Below are 19,812 nucleotides of genomic sequence, written 5' to 3'. Positions count from 1 at the left end.
CAATTTGTTTCAAATTAGCCAACCGGGAAGAATGCATGCCCGACCCAACCAATGGGAAGGAGACAGGAACATCACCTGCGTTAGGGATAAATAGCAGAGGGTCCTTTGTTCGGTGCGCACACTTTTTGGAGTGCCTTCACCCTTCTGCAGAAGTAAAGAGCCTTGTCGAGATTTCTCCTTGTCCACGTGTCTCATTTTCCAACACTGACGACTTGAGCCAGAGTTATTGTAATTTCCAACAATAGAGGCTGATTTTAGCTCACTACAAGGCAAAACTATCTAGTCATGAGAACCCTCTGAAAATCTATAATGGGCTGCCCCTTCCTTTCTTTTCACTACTACACTGACCTTTGCAGAGAAGGCTATGAGTGGCTGGTGTACTAAGAAAGGTTCTCTCTCGGCTGCATGTGTCTGCTGACCATGACTGGATGGAACAGGAATGGGTGCCTGATCCAAAGGCCCCAGCCAGTGAGGTGAGGTCTAAGAGGGACCCTCTATTTAGAACAATGGTGAATAAAGTCAAGCAGACCTCCCTCTTTGGAAGTTTAATTCTTTTATAAAAAGAATCTGCCAGCTGATAACAGAACTAACAGCAGACAGAATGAGAGCAAGAGAAGAGAAAGATAAAGAGCAAGAGAAAATCCAAGGCCACAGGGCCTGGGCAGAGGAGAAAAGTCAGGATCAGTGACACAGAGCAAGCAAGTAACAGGTGATGGCTTAACCCTGTCTGCAGATGACAAGCTAGGGGTTGTTGAGCGGGGCTGTGTCTGATGAGGAGGCCTGACCATGATGCTGACTGTTTCCTCCATGCTTCAGCATTCCCTGCTCTCCTGTGTGTTCTCATGCTCAGTCCCCAGTCACAGAGGTAACATGAGCATGTTTCAGGGTAACCTTTCAGTCAAGGAGCCTTTATGGTCTTTATACCATGTGTGTGTATGTGCCGCTTCATAGAGACACGAACACACACACACATGCATGCACAAAAGGGTCAAATAACACTTGCAGTCTGGAACATGAAATTTTTTTACCCAAGTTAACATGACAATCATTCTGTACCTTGAGATGTTCCTTTTCAAATAACTATAGATTATTTCCTTATTGTATTGCTATCTTTTTTTTTAAATTCCTTTTTTGAACATTCAGGTTTTTCTTAATTTTTCACCACTTTAAGAAGCACAGTATAGAATGTTCTTATAGCTCAACTTTGTACATGCATTTTGACAATTTTTTTGGATAACTTCCCAGAAATTCATATCAAAAGACACAAACTGTAAGATTTTGGGTACAGATTGCCAAAATGCCCTCTAAAAGATTGTATCAATTTCCATTTCCAGGTGTGGGTGTTCTTTGAACTAGAGTCCCTATCACTAAAAAAGGGGACTTTTTAATGATGATCATCTTTCAGAGAAATTTTGGAAAATTTTCCTGAATTTGCATGATGGTTGATATAGTATCTGAGCACTAAACACTACATCACAAAATATCACACAGCTAAACACAGGAGTTGATTTGAAATATAATCAATGACTCTTTTTTGAGTTTCTATCTGTTTGTTGGTAATATTCTTAGAGGTATTAAACTTCAGTTTTGATATTCCAGAGTTCTCTTACAGATCCTTAAGGTGTCAGCACTATAATTATCTGAGAGTACGATTCAGGTTAGATTTCCTATATATCTGAGGGTACCAATGAATGTTTCATAAAGACAAATCTATTACAGGATAAATCTTCATAAAAGAAGTTTCTGCACAGATTCTGATTGACCCAAACACCCTGTTAATAATAGTTATGAACAGTAATATAGGAATTTATATCTAGTATCATACATATATCACAGTAGGTGATCATTAAGTACATGTTGAATGAATAAATGGATGACTAAATTAGTATTATTTCTTGAGGTGGGAAACTTGTGCTCATATGACAGCATTTTTTAAAAGTAAAAAAAAAAAGTTCTGGAGTATATAAAATGAGATGAAATGTATTAGTATTTGATTATGCTCCATAAGAAGCTAAGGTGGTTGTTGAGCTATCTGAGCAAATTTGAAAGACATTGATTTAACTATTTACTAATAGGCAAGCAAAAGTTGTCCCCCCAGTTCCCTTAAGAGATAATGAATGTTATAGATTTTAAAGAGGAAAACAAGGAACTGACTCATTTGGAGGGATACAATTAGATAAAAAAGGTTATAGTCTCAAGGAAATGAAACTGAAAAGGGACCTTTTGCTTATGCAGGAGCTATGATATCGATAAACATATATAGATAAGAAATGGTCTCTCTTTTTATTTCTTAAAATCACATTAACTGACTTCTATTTCTGGATTAACTTTCATTCCTAACTCATTCAGAACACTTAGATAAAATACGTGAAATAATGATTTTTCAAGACACTATACCCCAGGAAGCACAGGTCGGTGATTCCTAAGAGATGGGAAACAAATAAGATGAGCCCAGCTCAGCATTTTAACAGTGTTTCCAGGCCATATGTGGCACAGGTAAAGCCTGGGATCCCTTTTGCTGAAGAGATAACTGTAGCAAGTCCAGAGAGACAAAGTGGCCAGAGTCACAGAACAGAGCACCAGAGGAGACAGCTGCAGAGAGCCCTAGAGATCTGTATCCCTCTCTGCGTACATAAGCACCAAGTCTGGAGAAACCTTTTCATCCAAAAGGACTAGTATTTGATGCTCACATGGAGTTAAGAAGAGTGGCTTCACCACAGAGCACAGTGAGTGTATTCAAAAGGGTCTTACCTCTATATTGGGGAATAATGAGCCCTGGTCGCTATGCTGCTCCAGTCAATGTAACAAACCTTAAAAATCAACCCTCCTTCCCCCAAAATCAAAGTTTTCCAAGTAACAAAGCTAAAGGTTCATAGAAATATGAAAAAGTGTAGTACTCAACAAGGTAAAATTTATAAAAAGGTGATATCCAACTAAAGATGTCCAGGAATGAAATAATATATAAAACATGACCCAAAAATGGGGGGGGGGGAATTAAATAACCAAAGCCAACCTAGAATTCACCCACATGATAGAATTACCAGACCAAAAAAAAAAAAAAATTAAAAGAGTAATTACATCTGATTGTTTATATTCAAACCATTAAATAGTGACATGGAAAATATAATAAGAGCCCCAAACTTCTGGAGGTAAAAACGACAATGGGTAAGAAAAAAATGTCCACTGGAGAGGACTAGTAGCAGAGAGTCATTAGAGAAGAAAAAAATTAGGAAACATGGAGACATAGCAATGTAAACTATCCAATGTGAAAAATAGAAGAAAAATATCTTTTCATTAAAAAGATTAACAATGAATTTGGGGCACTTTTTAGTAGCCTAATCTAGTGTAATTGAAGTCCCCAGAGAGTCAAGAGAAAAGAGGCAGAAAAAAATTTGAAAAAATAATGGTGTTTAAAAGTCTATACATTTTATATAAATATTTCTGTTACTGATTTCTAATTTAATTATATTGTGGTTAGAGAGCATACTCTGGGTGACTTAACCTTTTGTATTTATTGAGACATATTATGGCTTACCCAGAATAGGTCTTTCTTGGGTAAATATTGTCTGAAAGAATATGTGTTCTGTTTTTGGGGGGGTATAGTGTTCTATAAATGTCAATTAGGTCAAGTTTATACTTAGTGGTTTTGAGTTATCTATATTTATTTGTATATTACATGATCATCTTTGTAAAAAAAAAAAAAAAATCCAGCAGAACCTACAAGGAAGCTACTAGAACTAACAAGTGAATTTAGGATGTTTGAATGATACAAGATCAATATGAAAAAAATCAACCATATTTCTATACACTAGCAAGGAAAAATAGGACATTTAAACTAAACAATACTATCTACAATAATATCAAAAATAGAAAATACTTAAAGATAAATTGGACTAAAGATATATGAGACCTAAACACTGAAAATTGCAAAACACTGCAGAGAGATTGTACAAGACCTAAATAAATGAAGAGATCCTATTCATAAGTTAAAGTACTCAATGTTGTTAAAATGTTAATTTTCAAATATCTATAGGTTCAATGAAATCTTATCAGGTATTTAAGTAGAAATCAGTAAATAGATTCTATAATTCACATGAAAATGCCATATGGAAATTCCAAAGAATCTAGAATAGCCAAACCAACTTTGAAAAAGAACAAAGTTAGAAGACTAAAACTGCCTTATTATAAAGTTACAGTAAAAAAAAAAAAAAGTGTGGCATTGACATAGAAATGGCCCAGTAGATTAATGGAGCAGAACAGGGGGTCTAGAAATGTTTTTTCATATATACCTGGACAAATGATTTTGGACCAAGTTGTAAAAGCAGTTCTGTGGAGAATGAACAGTCTTTTCAACAAATAATGCTTGCACAATTGGATATCCATATGCAAAAAACAAACTTTGATAAATATCTTTTCATTATATAAAAAATAATTCAAAATGGATCACTGATATAATTTTAAAACCTAAACTATGCAACTTCTAGAATAAAAAAGGAGAAAATCTTTATAACCTTTGGTTAATCAAAGATTTGTTAGATATAATACCAAAAACAAAAATCATAAAAGAAAAAAATAATTTGGGCCTCTTCAAAGTTTAAAACTGCTACTTTATGAAATATCCTGACATGAGATTGAAAAGAAACAAGCCATAGACTAGGAGGCAATATTTGCAAATCACATATATGATAACATATTTTGCATCTAGAAAAGCCCCTACATTATCCAGTTAAGAACATGGTTTTTGGAGTTGTGCTGCTTAAATGTCATTATTACCACCTGCTGTATAACTCCTTATAGCTTTTTTTAATCTTCTAAATGCTTCTGTTTTGTTATTGTTGTCTCTATAGTTAGTAGGTTTCTAATAGTACAATTGCATTCATTTTGAGGAGCAGAGCTATAAACTGGATATAAATCAAGAAGAAGTTTAAAATGGAAGTAACAGAAGTCTATGTCACTTCTGGAGTCAATTTGAGAGAAATATTAGATTGCTTTGGAAAAGGTGCATTTCCATATGTCACTGCCTGATTTTTAGCATGGCTCAGAATTTCAGCATGAAGCACTCTGAGGCTCAGAAGTGAAGACTGCCTCATACCCTTCTGTACTGGAAGGGAATCCTCACCCTTATTCCCAAGCTGTTCTTCACAAATCTCTCTTATTTCTAATGGGTTAGACCTAATACATCTCTGAAAAGTAGAAATGGAAACATTTTCAGGAACAGGGAATTTGTGAATCTCTTGTTTATCTTGGAAAACTGGTATTGCAATTTCCAAACAAATACAGCATAGCCCTGGCTCTCTTTGGGATCATTCCACACTATGCTCTTAAAAGCATTTACAACAGTTTGGAGACGAGATGGTGAGCTTTATAGCTCAGACATGCAAAGGAAGCACTCTCCTTCTGCATATAAAATGTCTAGACTTAGAAGGATGGTCTTAGTCGTAACAGCAGCCTGGGTCTGCTAAGGTTTTCTTCAACAGGGACTGTCCTTTGGTGACACAAAAATCTCAAACCAAGCCTAGCAGTGTAAATGGCAATCCAACCATGTACTTTTTGCTCAGATCTGACAGGTATTCATTTAAAATTTCAGGCTATCATTTCTCATTTATCCATCAGATCGATAAACATATATTAAGCACCTACTAAATGCAAGGCATGATTATACACAATGCCACCACTCAAGGAGCTCAGGATCTATGGCAGTGATTCCTAAGGGTAGGGCCTTTTCTGTCTAATGGGGGTTTATCTTAATCTGAAGGTGTTTAAAGATGAGAGAGAGAAAAAAACTTGTGATGGAAATCAATGCTCCTAGTTTAGATCCTAGATCCCCAGAGAATGTTAGTAGATCTTCCAGATGGAAAGTTAAGGCTTACTCTGCTCTGCTCATTCTTTATTTGAGAAACACTCAAGATACTGAAGACAGGGAAAAGGCAGTGCCAGGCCTCTGAAAATGTACATGTGGAAGAGACCCTGCAGAGCCTTCTCACCTCCTATGCATAAACAGGCACAGAAGCCCTGTCCAGCCTCCCCTTATTTGGGTGTGAGGACTCAAGTCAGCACTGTAGTGTCTCTGGTATTTGGGACTGGCAGCAATGGCCAGGGAAACCCCACAGAGGTTTCACAGTTGCATGACTCATTTGCCTCAGAATGCATTGCTAACCATGAGGTCAACTTCAGAGCAGGCCCCAGCAGTCAGCTCTAGTACCAACAGTGGGACATGCATTCTTCCAAGATAAGAGATAATCTTTCTAATCAAACAGTAAAAGAGAAGTACGCCTGGGGAAAATTTAACGGACTTTTACCACAAATTTATGAATAGAACCAACTCACCAGGCAAGCTTGTACTGACTTTAGGAGTTTGACTGAAAATAAACATATTGTTTTTTCTGCTAAGGATATAAATACATTTATAGAAACATAGCAAATAAATGCCATAAAAGAAAGTGAATGAGCTTATGTAGGAACTTTGATTTTCTCTTGAAATATCTAACCTGATATTTTCTCTGCCATTCCAGCAGTTGAAATGTCCTCTGATCAGCTTCATGAGCTTTACCAGGGCCACTGTTAAGATCTGCCCTTCAGGCATTTCATCCTCTTAATTCTTCTGAATCATCACAAGAAATGTTCAATGCTGCTTAGGGGTCAATTCAATTTTATTGACTACTGGATGACTCTCCTTATGAAAAATCAAGACAGAATTTGACAAAAGACTAGACTAGGAGGACTCTTGAGTTTTTTTTTCTGATTCGTTTTTGAGATAGTTCTTTAATCAACAAGTTATAACTTTGGACAACCAAGATACAAAAAAGTTTTTTGATAGAATATTTTCAAAAAAAAAAAAAAAGAGGAGCAAAAATAACATGTTTCCTGAGTTGCCAGGTTGGGGGTGACAGGCTAGTGAACACTAGGACGGCAACCTTAAAAAAAAGAATGGCAATGGCCTCTATTACGGAAAGTTTACCTTCCCTAACCCCGCCCTGTTGGTAAAGGCTCTTCTTGCCTCTTAGCTGCATTACCAAGTAAGGACACAGAAAATTGCTGACTCTTTGCTACACCCACTACAAGACAGATTTCATGTAGGCAGAGATTTTGATTGTTTTCTTCACAACCATACACTCCGTATCAGGAACAATGCATATTACACAGGGTATACACAATACATATTTGTGAGTGCAATGAATGGATGAAGTGGCCATTTTTATCTGCATAGGGATATTGTGATTCAATCTGCCAAAGAAGCTTAATTTCTGTGTAAATAATGCCTCTTTAGAATCTGAAGGACTCACAGATCTCAGCTGCTTTGATGCAGGATTTCTCTGACAATTTAACTGTTTCTTTTTGGCCAAGGAGATGGAAGATTATTATTACCAAGTTTGGTGTGGGAAGTAGTGAAGGCCAAGCAATAAGCACTGCCTCAGAATTTTAGATTGAATTTAGCAGGTCATCAAAGATGGTGAGGCAGGAGCAAAATGCCGAGGTCTTCAGCAAATCTAAGCTAGGAGAATCAGCAAGAGTCAAAATTGAGTCAGGATGGAGGTTGAAAGGTGAAGCTGGGTAACATCATTATTGAAGTCCCAGGTCATAGGGGTTCAGAATGAGAGGCCTTCTGGTTGCTTCTTTCCTGATAGAAGGAGAAGAGAGGAGAAGCCAGCCACTAAAGATAGGGAGAGGAAATAGGGATCTGGGTAAAGTAATGACCTGCTAGAGTTGATATAAAGGAACTCTGTGATTATAAATTGACACTTTATTTTTCATGGTGATTGAGGCTTAGGAAAAAAAAAAAAAACAAAAAACAAAAAACCAGCCATGCATAAATTTCAGGTTTTCCTTTAGAAATAAATTGCCTTTGAAATAATGTACTCCACCAAAGTAAATAATTTTATGGGCTAAAATAAACATTAAACACACACATGAAACATCTAAATTCTTTAAAATCACTGTATCCTTCTTTTTGAATTTATGTTTATTACTAAGAGTGATCACTAAAACCACGATAAACTTGGAGGCAGAAGTCTCCAGCTGTTGAATAATCACTATGGGGACTTATGACTAAAAGTTCCCGGTACATTATTTAAGCTGCCAGATCATTCACTCCCTGTATGAAATCTTTTCTCTTCTTTGGATCAAGCAAGACCTCTATGCAACTGTGTTTAATTTTTTTGTTTCTCAGTTCACTGACCAGCTCTCAAATCTTCTTTTGAAAACTTTGAGGCAGTAAATAAAAGAAAAGAGGAATAGATGAGAACTGTGTAGACTCTGCTGTATATATATGTGGTAATTCTAGTAGTTAGGGAATACCTTTTCAATTTAAAAAATAAATAAATAAAACTATGAAATAGCCTAAATCAAAACATTGCCCCCTCTCCCCCCACTATGAGAGCCTTTTCAAACTAGATATTTTCAGTATCTAGTTACTTGTCAGTAACCATTTCTTAGTTGGTCACTCTTAGTAGTAGTATTTCTGCTCTAGGCTAGGTAGCTAGAAATATATCTCCAAGCACATGACTAGTAAGTTGGACACTAAAAAAGGCAGCAAATTTAACAGGAAATCATTTCATCCAGATTAATTACCTTTTCTCAATTCTTACAAATAATATAGACCTCCTGACTGTTTTCAAAAATTAGAACAATTAGCCATGCAGTTAACCTATTGCCTTTTCTGACCAAGAATAGCTAACATAATACTTTTCAAAAATTCATTCTCTTATTTTTATTTTTTATTCCTCTAAAAAGTTATATTCAAACAATACTTTTCTTAAAGATATGATATCAATTTCCTCTCCATTCTTAACCTATAATATTTCAAAATATTTCTGAGTTAATCTTTGACCTTCATCATGGAGTGAGAAAAACAATCAAAAAATAGTGTTAGTTCTTAAGAGATGGAAAACTGACATTTTCTTCTTATCTTCTGAGCAATTGAACACAATATGCAATAGTTTAAAAGCCTTCTTTTCCACACAGCAGGCTCCAAACTAATATTTCTAATATATATATATATATATATATATATATATATATATTATATTTCAACAGAAAACAAAATCACTCATAAAAGCATTTTTCAAAACTCTATTCTCTCACAGCCAATGCTTTGTTTTTCTACTCAGGGAAATGACAACTGCTCAGTTTTCTCAAGATTCCTCTGGCTTCTGCCAGTACACTGATTTCACTTAATGATGGGCATGTAGGAAAAAATGTTTGGTTCATATTATGAATGTAAAACCACATAGAGCTTTATAAAAAAAAAATCATTTAAGTGAGCCTACAGCCAGAAAGAAGACACTGATCAAATGTTCAATTGTGAACAAAAGCACCTAAGGATAAGAATTCCTTCTAAAGACCTCTAACAAATATGCCTTGCTCGATTGACACACCATGTCTTCTGCTAAATCTTTTCTGGTTTCAAGAGTTATAAGGTGAAACATGAGCCTGCTACTTTCTATTTAAGGAATTTATATGAAATGATTTTTAAGGCAATTTTGACAGATATAATAGGGTTCAAACAACCTTCTCTTAGTCATAGGAACTCTTCCCTCCTCCACATCCAGCAACTTGTTTCTATTGATGGTCAGTTCCCCTCACTTATTTTTTTCTTTCAACTCGATTCAGCTCAATTCACAATAATTTATTATGCTCTTATTATATGTAAAATACACTGTAAGGATTTCACATATTGATAAAGCATAACTCCCCAGTGGAATTAGAGAGCTTTAAAAATAAATAAATAAATTCAGTGAAGATGTTGTAAACAGAAATGGAAAAGAGGCTTGCAAGAGACTGAAAAATTAGGAAGATAAATCTTGAGCTCCTCATGGATGAAACCAGCAGTACGTTCTTATTTATTTGCAGGGACTGGGGCAGGAATACAAATGGAAGTCCACATGACATATGCCTTAATATATGCAATTAAGTTCGTAACTCATATTCCTAGATGGTGATTTAATATGTGCTCTATCCTCTTGACAAATTTATCTTTAACTGAAAAAAAATACACAAGTTATATTTTCATATGACTGAAAGTCAACAAAAATTTAAAAGACAACTAAGTTTACTTCTTATTGTATATATCTGAGTATCCTGTTGATGGATGAACAATGTTTGGATGAGTCATAAAGTAAAAATATGTACAATTCATAAACTAGCATATATTTTAATAGACTTTTCTTGCCTTTATTTCAACAAGACTGCTAATTATGTTGCTTGATAAAGATGTTACATCATTTGTGTTCTATTGACATCAATTATATAAAGGACTAAAAATATAAACGTTTCTAAAATTTGAATATATTTTTGTCAAAATTACATATAAAAATAAATTAAGAAGTTAAAATATTTTTCATATATATTTTCAAAAAAGCATTATTTTTCTCTTAAAATATTAAAAATTATAGGACAACACAATATCAAATTTTTAAATTATGATTAGTTTAATAAAACTAAAGATTTTCTCTTTTTTTTTTATCTTTTTGTCTTTTCTTGAGCTGCTCCCGTGGCATATGGAGGTTTCCAGGTTAGGGGTCTAATCAGAGCTGTAGCCACCGGCCCTCACCAGAGCCACAGCAATGCGGGATCTGAGCCATGCCTGCAACCCACACCACAGCTCACAGCAACACTGGGTCCTTAACCCTATGAGCAAGGCCAGGGAACGAACCCGCAACCTCATGGTTCCTAGTCAGATTCGTTAACCACTGCGCCACGACAGGAACTCCAATATTCATTTAATTTTGAAAAATGTAATTTATTATTATAAAGTATTTTTATAAAAATAAGACTACTTGATATTTAGTGATCAATCTCCATTGAGTTGCTAATATAAAGAACTGGCTTCACCATGTTATAGCTAGACCTATAAGTATACTTATTCAAGAGCAGCATGAATTATCTAATATTAGAAATGTTCTTTATTCTCCATGTGCAATTGTGATAAATAACGTATTCACTTGAGAATCTTCTGAACCACGAATTATAAACAATAAGTAGCAAAAAAAATAGAAGATTGCTCAGCACTACTGAGAACCAACATGTTAGAATTTATTATATCCGTGCACTTTCAGAGAAAGAGTATGACAAGTTAGAGTAATTTGTATTGTTCATTTTTGAGAGCTTTTACTGTTCAAATCCTTCCTACTCCAAAGGAGTATCTGTATTAAACATGGCATTGGCACAATCCACCAATTTTCATGGCTTTGGAGCATATTTTCTTTTAAAGAAGTAGGTCAAGAAATGTGGGAAAGCGTTTCTTTGGGCCATAAGAACATTTGTGTGGGTGCTAAGCTCCAGACCCTAAGTGAGCGAGATGCCTATGAGTTTTAAAATAATTCTGAATGTGGATTTAGGACCTATAGAGTTCTCAAAAGCTTATGGCTCCAGGCAGAAACACCTACAACTCAAGTCCAGGGGCATTACTATCCATCACTTAGCACAATGTCTCCTATATAGGAGGGTATGATTTATGTTGTAGTTGGTACAGAAGTTGGTGACTAATTACACAGGTATGGGTGGGAACATACAAATAAGTAAAGCATAGTGGTAATGTTTGAATCCTGCTGATAGCAAAGTTTAGTAATTCCAGAAGAAAAAAAAATAGTATTATGAGAAAAGAAGTTGAATTTACCTCTAACCACTGTAAATTTGAGGTATTGGTAATATTCCTCAGAGGAGGTCTATTAAGTAACAGGACATCGTAGGCCAAATCAAAATAAAATAGCTAATAAGGGCTGGAATATCAAGAATCAGGCCTAATTTTTTTTGAAAAGCTAAAAAAATTCTGAAGAATAATACAAGGGATCCCCAGTTTAATGATGGCCAAGTAAAGTGGTCGTTTACTTCTTCTCTTCCTAAGAATAAGAATTAAAAATCAATATTTAAATTCTGTTCTTGATAAAATGGATACAGATTAAAATTTCCAAAATGCGGGATAAGTTTAGGGGCAGTTCATACAATAGGAATCAAACAAGGACACATGCAGAAAAGAGTCACGTGGAGGAAATCATGGCAGTAGGTCTCAGGAAACAAAACAAATAGTGAAAACAATTTTTTAAAAGAGAGGAACATAACCTGAGTGATGATTACTAAAGCCTTAGTTTTCAAACAGAAGGGTGGTGGTACACGGAATCTGGGGGAAGAGTTAAATAAAGGTGGAGCTAAAAAAAAATCGTACAAATAAGCCCTATTTTCAGGAAGCTGTCCCTGTACCAACAAAGCAGAAGAAAGACCTTACATCATAAAAGCACCAAAGCTGGAAGAAAGAAGTCGTTATATGCGCCCCCCAACAAGCTCACAGATTGTAAGGTAATCCCCATGAGGCTGGAACATGGTGCCAACTCCTACGGCACGTAAATCTTCTATCAATACCTGGCCCAGAGAAATTTTAGTTCCTTTATAAATGAATAGTGAACATAAAAGACCAGCACAGTATCTATACAAAAATACTACAGAAATGGAGAAAGAAAAATATGAAATAAAAGTCAAAGAAGAGCTATGCGGAGTTCCCATTATAGCTCAGCAGTTAACAAACCTGACTAGTACCCATGAGTGTACAGGTTCAATCCCTGACTGCTCCCCATGGGTTAAGGATCCGGCATTGCTGTGAGCTGTGGTGTAATCTGGCAGTGACAGCTCCAATTTCACCCCACGCTTGGGAATTTCCATATGATATGCCATGGGTGGGGCCCTCCGTCCCCCCCCCCAAAAAAAAGCTTTGAGAAAAAAATAATACCACAGAACAGATAAAAATCATGATAAAAATTCCATCAGGAATAGTCCCCCCAAATAGTGATTCTCCCCTATAAAAAACACCAAACAAAAATATGTGTGTTTCAGTATGAGATGCTGACACTAAAGACAAAATGTGAACTGAAGAGCTCAGAAAAAGAATAAAATATTAAAGTGAAGACAAAATTGGAGACATGAGTGAACAAACAGCATTAACACAATAATGGAAGTAGATAACTGATGTCAAACAAGGACAATAAAAAATATTGTGATAGTTTAAAATTTGAGAGAAAATGAAAATGATATAAGAAGGCCAGATAAAGGAGACTCAACATACATATGTCACTGGAATACCCAAAGAAGAAATCTAGAAATAATTAAATAGCACAAATTAATTTTAAAAATCCATGAAAAGACTTCTAAAATAAAAGAAGATTTAGAGTTAATATTGATACAGTACATCATATTGGAAATACTGACCCAGCCATATCCACATGAATCCTATCCCAGTTTAAAGGTCTTCAAATATAAAGAAACATTTCTTTGGGCAGTCAAAAAATAATCAAATGATTATTAAACTCCTGAAAAGTTGTCTCCTTCTCTTACAATAAGAGAAATCAAAATTAGAATTGCACTGACATATAATTTCCTATTGAGATTAGAAAAAAATTGGATAGTGTATCCCTGGGTGACTGTGCAGTGAAATAGGCACACTTATCTATGATGAGCTGAGGTATAAATCAGTGTGACTCTGTTATGGGACACTAGCCCATATCTACACAAACCTCAAATGCATATCACCAAGATGTGGCAATTCCTCTTTCAGAAATTTATCCTATAAATATATCTTACAAATTTGAAGTGACATATGTACTCTTTTCAGCATGATTTGTAGCAGAAAACAATTAGAAATAACATGTGCACACAGAAACACACACACACATACACATCCATATGACAGAATATTATACAGTCTTCAAAATGAATGAGGAAGCTCTTTATATGCTTAATAATGGAATCATCTTTAAAATATATTATGAAGTGAAAAAAATTAGGGAATGGAACAACTAGTAAAGTATGCTATTTAAGAGAAAAATAATGAAAGGAGATATTGCTTATGTACACAAGTCTGTTACATCTATTCTTATTAATCTCTGGAAGAAAATATAAAATAACATAATATGAGTGGCTTCAGGAGAGAGGGCCAGGGATAGAGCCAAAGAATAAATAAATGTGAGTTACAAAACTTTGAAACATTAAAACTCTTACACACATTTGCATGTTATTGAGGCTGGTAAGCAGTTATTTATTGGAGAAAAGACGATCACAGTGGTATAAATAACTTAATATAGATCAAGGAACAATCTATAGGCTAGAAAAGGTTGATTAAAATGCATTGCCCAATAGGACATTCTGCCATGACTGAAATGGTCTATAATTCTGCCCTGATCTCTATGGTAGCCACAAACCACATATAGTTATAGATATTAAGCACTTGAAATGCAGCTAGTATAACCCAGGAACTGAAATTTTAATTTACTTTTAATTTATTTAAATTTAAATGGGTGCATATGGCTAGTGGCTACCATTCAGCTCCAATCATTAAAATGCTCAACTCTGAGGTCAAAAGATGTCATTAACGTTAAATGATTTACATTTTCGGCATGCCAAAACAACACTGTACAAAACCTCAGTCTTCAGCTAGGTAAATTTGTTCCTGTTCCTCCAACTTCTTTAACTCATAGCTACAGCCTCAGCTGGGCCACAGAGTATCTTTAGGGAAATTAGAAGAAAGGAGCTGCTCCCAGGGAGATATGGCCTGGCCAGTAGTGGCTGGTGTGAGATGTCAGGTACACAGATGCTCTCTCCAGGCAGTCACAGCTCCCTGACATGGCACGCGGCTCTGTGATTAGAGCATGGGGTGTATTTCACTGCTGACGCCTGCCCTTATAGGATCATGGTGCCCTTGTGCTGTGAAATACCTGCCCAACTGTACAGAATGACCTTGCCCATAATTTTCTTCAAAAATAAGACAGCGTTGACCATTCGATCACAGCAGACCTATAAAATCAAATCCCTCTACTTGCCCCCTACTGTGTCGACTCCTTAAAACTAAAACTGAAACCTGAGTTCAGGATCTGCACTTTCTCCCTTTATTTCCTCCATAATTATTATCTTGGCTGAGACCAGGGTAATGCCTGCCTCCAGATATTGATTTGAAAGTAATTTATTACAGCACTGATATTTGTCTAACCTGGAGTGGATGCACAGTAACTCTTAGTTCATTCTCCCACATGGATATGGCAGTTATGTATGTTAAAAAGAAACTAAAGAATTCATCAATTGCCACATGGATATTGGCTGAAGTATATACAAATCCTTAATGAAAGTACATGGGTAGCAGGACCTGAAAAAAACGAGGAAACGTGTGTATACATGTATGTAAATTTGGGCGTATGGTCTGTTGACCAGATTTAACTGTAACACATGTTACAATACCTTTGACTTTCCTAGTTCAGCCAATTACACCAACAAATTTCCATCAACATATGCGATATATTTTCCTAACCTCTGTGCCAGGTTCAAATTAGTCCCATTTTAAAGATGAGGGAATTGAGGTTCAAACATTTTAACTGACTGCCCCAAATCATACAACTGTAGGCAGAGGCCAGTTCTTGTCACTTAGGTCGAAGTTTCTTTTGACCAAACTCCAGTTGTCTAAATGCAATATGCCAACATGAATGGCAGTGAGTCATCTGGACTGTCATTATTTCCCTCCCCAGATCTTCTAATGACCAATTTCACACATGAAAAGTAAAGGTGCAAGTTACAGGTAACGATTCTTTGTAGGAGAAATAGAAGATGAAATGAGTTTCTTAAGGGCCAAATTCTTGGCCCTTTGACTCACTTGCAAGAAGGGAAAGATATGTTTTTCTACTTATTCCATTAATATCATGTAACAAATAAAGCCACAAGCATAGCACATCCACTATTTTATAAAACATGTAAATTCTTATTTTGGTCTCTTTTGACTCAAAAGGGAACTAAGAATGGGGTCTGATCTATTTCAGGTCCCAAATTAAATATAACCAATTTAAAATTAATCAACATAGGATTTATAAATAAAACAAGACTCAACTGAGCTGGTAACACTTCCTCCCTGTCTCCCACTCTGAAGTGTTGCAAGCTAACCTTTAGGTCTATAAATAGGGTGGCCTTGCTGAGTCACTAATAAATTTCAGCCCTACACCTCACAAGAAGATAAAATGCTCCACAACAACACTTAAAACCTCATCTTCCTGAGCCCACGCTTGGGTGGTGAAACCAGACCAAATTCCATGAGGGTTCCAGAAAGCTATTTCTGGCATATTAGACCATTGCCAATGACTTAGAGACACCCACTCACTGTGGTAGAGAGCGGGGAATTTCCTCTGAAGAGAAGTAGAAATGAGGTTATCTACCCTATCTCCATCAGTCACCAGATTCCCCTTACTGGTGATTTTTGTGTGTGTGTCTTTTTAGGGCCGCACCCTCAGCATATGGAGGTTCCCAGGCTAGGAGTCTAATTGGAGCTGTAGCTGCTGGCCTACGCCACTGCCACAGCAACACCAGATCCAAGCTGTGTCTGCGACCTACGCCACAGCTCATGGCAACACCGGATTCTTAACCCACTGAGCAAGGCCAGGGATCAAACCTGCAACTGCATGGTTCCTAGTCGGATTCATTTCCACTGCGCCACAAAGAAAACTCCATGGTGATTTATTTTGAGAAGAGCTTTCATTCGTATGGTTACTGAGAGATCCAGACAGACTCATTACTTTGGAAGGGACTCACAAAAGCCAGGTTCCTCCTTGCATACCTGGAAACATCAAACAAAGGAATGTCATAAATAGTCTCATGTGTAGCTAGTAAAAAAAATAATAATAACTCCTCCAGAGTTTCCGTTATTTTTATCCTATAACTTCTCAATAGCATGGCAAGATGAAATCCAGTGAATACAATAAAATAGCTTTATATTCATGCATTCATTCATTCATTCAATAAATATTCAGCACCAATAGTGCAAACTCCTGTACTAGGTGGTAAGGATACAATGAGGAACACAATGGACATGGACTCTGCCTCCTCAAGACTCAGTTTAATAGGTTACAAAGAGAGCAAGAAAAGCAATTATGATAGTATGATGTAAGAGAGAAGTTCAGGAGTGTTACAGGAGAAAATGGGCAGAGAAGTTGGCAGAGAGGGAGCAATAAAGGTTTCTTAACCTGGATTCAGATATCTAGGAAGATTTTCTGGAAGAAATAATGCATAAGCTATGACCTGCATGATGGGTTAAGAATTAACTTGGAAATGAAAATGAGAGTAAAAAGGATAAATGTCTGCAAAGACCCAGAAGCAATTTATTCTGGCAGGAGCCCAGATGGGCCAGAATGTCATGGTGAGCCACACTTGGAGAAATAAACAAGGATCAGATCATAAAATGCAATTATGATCTGCCTTAAGGAGTTTGGACTTCTGTCTAAAAGCTTAGAACCCAACAAAGAATTTTAGCAACTGAGACAGATTACTGAGGTTACCTTGTATGTGGGAAAAGAATTAGAAGAGACAAGACTTAAGGCAAAGATACCAGCTATGGAAGGGCTGCTCAGACACACATGCAAGCAATGTGATCATCTGAATTTAAAAAGGTGAACACATTTCAGAAATATTTATGCAGTTTCATGGACAGAATTGCATACTTACCTGGACAAATAAGAACTTACCAAAGAGCTTATCCCTCTCCACATACCCCCTTGCCCCACAGCCCATAAATCTGAGAGAGCACAGATCAAGACATCAATAAAGCTCACATAATAAACCACCAAAACTCCACTGCTGACAGCTTGGAGTCTTCTGGATTTACAGGATGAAGGCTAACAAGAGCTTTCCTCTCTCACTAGCATTTACCCTACAGATATTTACTGAGGGTCTGCCATGTTTCAAGCACTAGTTCAGGTCTTGGAAATTGAAATAAAAGGGAGATAGTATCCACATTTAAAGTTTCCTGTATTATAAGGAAAATGGATATGTAAACAGGCCATTATAAAACAATGTCATAAGTGAAGTAACAGTGACTCTGAGTATTCAGAAGCATATAGTCCAGCTAAGGAAATCATTAAAGCCTTCGTGGGTGGCTTCATGGAAGACTTGAAGGGTTGAGTCATTAAAAAAAATAAAATAATTGGGAACAGATAGAAGAATGGAGGAGACGGGAAAGATGGCATCAATTAAGGCATGAAAGTGAAGAGTAACATTGTTTCTGGAAAAGCAATATAAGCAATAACATGCAACTGAAGCATGAAGTGAGAGACAGAGTGTGGTAAGATAAAGCTTAAGAGGATCATAAGGAAGACCTTGTGAGCATGGTGAGGAGCTTAGAATTTATCAACTGGAAAATGGACAGTCACTGAAAATAGAAAAAAGAATAGAAGGAGATTTATGTTTCAGATACGGATATTGTGGCGTCTGCATAGAGAATGGGTTTTGAGGGAGCAAGAATACAGGTTAGGAGGCTCTTGAAGTAACCACAAAGAGAAATGATGAAAATCTCACCAGATCCAATAATAAGGATGGAGAACAAAATGAATGCAAGAACTTCTTAGAAGAAAACATTGGCCAAAGTTTGTAATAGACAGGATTGGAGTTGATAAGGAAGCAGGAGAAGAAAAGGGGTGATTAGTTTCTAACTTGGAGAAATGAGTAGGTCCTACAATTGAGAGAGAGAATAGTGAAGAAGAGTTTACTTCTTATATTGAGTTACAAGTGTCTAGGTAACATATAAATGGAGATCTAGCAAGCTGATACATATGTGTGTGTGTGTGAATCCAGATCATCAAGATGATACAGAATTTGGAGTTATCAGCATATAGGCAGCAATAAGAACATTAAGAATGCCCTGGTGCAGGATTGATCCCTGGACCAGAAACTTCAGCATTCCATGGGTACAGCCAAAATAAATAAATAAACAAACAAACAAACAAACAAACCACACCAAAACAAAACAAAAAAAAATTAAGAATAAATGAGGGGAGTTCCTATTGTGGCTCAGCGGTAACAAACCCTATTAGTATCTATGAGGTTGCGGGTTTGATCTCTGGCCTTGCTCAGTGGGTTAAGAATCTGGCATTGCTGTGAGCTGCAGCATAGGTCACAAACATGTCTCAGCTCCAGCATTGCTGTGGCTATGGTGACTAGCCATTAGGTTGGCAGCTGCAGTTCCAATACGACCCCTACCCTGGGAATCTCCATATGCTGTGGGTGTGGCCCTAAATTAAAAAAAAAAAAAAAAAAGAGAGAGAGAGAAGAAGAAATGATATTACTTATTTGCTTGTCTACTGGATCAAATGCCTATTAAGTATTTTCAATACTTGAGTGAGTACATTGAGTGAGAAGTACTGAGATAAGAACAGAATCCTGACAGATAAAAAGACAAGCATTCAAGGGGTGAAAGGCAGAGGATTCTACAAAGGAAACAAGAAAACATCATTGAATTTTTCATGGAGAACCAAGAGTGTGGGTATCATAGAACTCAAAACAGTAGAGACTGGGATCAATAATTCCAGGAAGGTAAGTATTAAAAATGATCTCTTATTTGACACTACAAGAGGTTATTTTGGGGGGGGGGGTTCTCTCTTTTTTTATTATTCAAATGAATTTATCACATCTGTAGTTCTATAATGATCATAACAATCTGATTTCACAGGATTTCCATCCCATAACCCAAGCACATCCCCCCACCCCCCAAACTGTCTCCTCCAGAGACCACAAGTTTTTCAATGTCTATGAGTCAGCATTTGTTCTGCAAAGAAGTTCTGTCTGTCCTTTTTTCAGATTCCACATTTCAGTGAAAGCATTTGATGTTGGTGTCTCATTGTATGGCTGACTTCACTTAGTATGATAATTTCTAGGTCCATCCATGTTGCTAAAAATGCTGGTATTCCATTCATTTTAATGGCTGAGTAATATTCCACTGTATATATGCACCACATCTTCTTGATCCACTCCTCTATCAATGGACATTTAGGTTGTTTCCATGTCTTGGCTGTTGCAAATAGTGCT

General features: G+C 36.3%; 1 protein-coding gene across 9 annotated transcripts in view; it reads right to left on the bottom strand.

Moving 5' to 3' along the window:
• Positions 1–19,812, bottom strand: part of LOC102159433 (uncharacterized) — a 908,266-nt gene that overhangs the window by 434,206 nt on the left and 454,248 nt on the right. For 7 of the 9 annotated variants that reach the window (XR_014831357.1, XR_014831355.1, XR_014831356.1 and 4 more), the window contains one exon: positions 16,409–16,573. The exons of 1 other annotated variant lie outside the window; for it this stretch is intronic. The gene's annotated coding sequence lies outside the window, so the exon portion shown is untranslated. Of the gene's footprint in view, positions 1–14,968; positions 15,122–16,408; positions 16,574–19,812 lie in introns of those variants that run through there. One more of the 9 variants, XR_014831358.1, reaches the window with a different exon arrangement.

Source organism: Sus scrofa, chromosome 16 (genome assembly GCF_054392235.1).
Source record: "Sus scrofa isolate SSC_HxYL_T2T_F1_AM1 chromosome 16, Sscrofa_HxYL_maternal_Yorkshire_Landrace_v2.0, whole genome shotgun sequence".
Lineage (NCBI taxonomy): Eukaryota > Metazoa > Chordata > Mammalia > Artiodactyla > Suidae > Sus > Sus scrofa.
This window is presented reverse-complemented; position numbering and strand designations above follow the sequence as displayed.